Genomic DNA, 2,458 nt, shown 5'->3' with positions numbered 1-2,458 from the left:
TCCACGTGGGTAACGCGCAAGTAATCAAGAATAGTTCGTTGGTGTTTGGAGGATAGCTTCATGAAATCTTTTAGCGCTTTATTTGGAATAAAGATGGTCTTGCTCTCTTACGTAACATCGGGGTTGGGGTCATTTAATTGGAACAATGTCATTCTTTTAATTGTTTTGAGATCTAAACTATCTGTTGTGGTATTTAAGATGTTTTGAAATATGAAGTCCGCTATGAGAATTTGAATTACAATTGTTGTCATTGAAGAAGTATTTTGTTTTGACAATTTGAAAACCCGTGTTACGGAGCAGGACGTTTTATTATGAAGTTTTTATCAAGGTGACACTCTAGTTTGTGATTCGTGTTTATTTAATTATTAGAATATATGCGAATTATATATGTGGGTTTAGATGGGTTTTACAACCTCCCACTTATCTAAAAAACCAAGATGAGCGTTCATTTGAATACTCCAGTTTTCGTAGTTAGACGTTGTTAGTCGTGGTAGCGGAATTTCACTCATCACGTTCGCCATTAGCTCTAATGCCAATTTGTTGATATAAATACTACTTTATATATTGCTCTCTTGCTTATTGAAATGAAAATACAACAAAGTCTTTATAAATACCCAAGATACTACTATTTTAGGAATTAAAATGCAACTAAGTTCTATTAAAAGACCACTAACCTCTTGGCCTTTCCACTACAAGAACTTTTTATTTGTCCACTGACTTCTAAATTAAACTCATTTAAAAAATTAAACACATACTTCATACTCTCTTTTATAGAATTATTAAGTAGAGTTGTTATTTGCGAAATCAAGAGTCTTTTTTCCATCATGAGAACTCCTAAAGTAGTTGTCCATATAATCCTGCCACAGGACATCCCTCTAACCAACGAATCCATCTTTCTTCACCAATTCTAGAAATGGGCCAATCCTCTCAGTAAGCATAGGAAGACTGAACATTGGAACTGATACTCTTGATTGTGTGGAAGTTGTCTGTACTCTATGTTCAGCACTTTTATATTCTCCATTGCTAAGTACCTTCAAATAAAATACAAAAGGATTATTAGTTATGATGCAAAGTACATTAGTACAATTTTAAGATTTTAACTATGTCGTATTATTTGATTTAAAGATATATCAAACCTCTAAAGCATCACCAACATTGATGAATAAAGCTTCCTGGATTGGAGGAATTTCAAGCCACACTTATTTTTCATCATTACTCTCATCTTCTGATTTAACATGCAATCCACCAATTCCATCTTGAAGAAGAATTGTGATAGTTCTTGAGTCTGAGTGACGCACTGTACCGGCGGTGAGTTCTGGATTTGGACATGCTGGATAGTAGTTCATGTTAACCATCTTCATACCAATAAGACTCTCCATTTTTGAATCATCTAGTTTCACTCCAAGTTTATCAATTAATATTTATAATAAGTCTCTCACTATCTTGGATGATAACTTCAAATATTCAAGTGCAACTTCCCTGTAAATTGAGAGAAATAAATAATTCAACAAAACCTATAATGTCTAATATGTATGCTATATTAGATTGGACTTACTTGCATATATTAGGCCAATTTTGAAGAGCATCTTCATCACAACTATAAACCATATTGATATAATCTTTCCATTCCAACACTTTTTCTAACTCAGGTACAAAGCTAGTTTTATATCTCGTATTACTCGCACTATTACGGTAAATAACTTTCTCCTCTGGTGGCAAGTTTAAGTGATTCCGAAATCTCGAGAGGAACACAATGATTCACTACTTGAAAGAATCCAACTGTCTCAGCAGCTCTAACAATTTCATCCACCACTTTTTCATGTTCTGGCCCATTGAGTTTTGAAAAATCAATAGGTTGAATTTCACATGGTTTTGAGTTTAGTTTGCTGATTCTTTTGTTTATGGGTTGTATGTATATTTTTGGAACCTCTGATAAACCTGAGTCAACTAAACTTTTGATCCCGTTTCCATCTTTTACAACAAAGTTGTACAATGAATTTAAGGAGTTGGAAATTTGTGCCATGAAAGTGTGCAATTTTTTATGCTTGGATTAAGAGGAAATTGTTATGAAAGAAGGAAACTTATTAACGAATGTAACATGGGTGATATGCTTTTATAAGTCTTCGTAAGTGAAAAATAATACATATAAGGAGTTCAGCCACGGTTAAAAAGTAAGAAAAAAAACGGTTTAAAAATATATTTACATAAGAACTAATACGACTTGATTAAGTTTAGCAAAGAATCAAATATATACTATTTTTTATTTATGAATTTATTTGACCTCTTCAATTTTTGTGAGGAACTAAAATACTAAAATAGTTCTTTACTGTATAATAAAAGAACAAAGCACAAAAAGTAAAAGAAAATTACACAAAATTCAAACACAAAAATTTGTATTGATAATATCAAAAAATAATATATTTGTAAAGACTAATCACATAATTAAACCTTAATTAAT

At 31.6% G+C, this 2,458-nt stretch overlaps 1 pseudogene; it reads right to left on the bottom strand.

Annotated features, from left to right (window-relative positions):
* Positions 1–620: 620 nt before the first annotated feature.
* LOC131634130 (scopoletin 8-hydroxylase-like) lies at positions 621–2,057 on the bottom strand (annotated as a pseudogene).
* Positions 2,058–2,458: the final 401 nt, after the last annotated feature.

This window comes from Vicia villosa, unplaced genomic scaffold (assembly GCF_029867415.1).
Source record: "Vicia villosa cultivar HV-30 ecotype Madison, WI unplaced genomic scaffold, Vvil1.0 ctg.001235F_1_1_3, whole genome shotgun sequence".
NCBI lineage: Eukaryota > Viridiplantae > Streptophyta > Magnoliopsida > Fabales > Fabaceae > Vicia > Vicia villosa.
The sequence above is the reverse complement of the archived record's forward strand: the minus strand, read 5'-3'. Positions and strand labels throughout refer to the sequence as shown.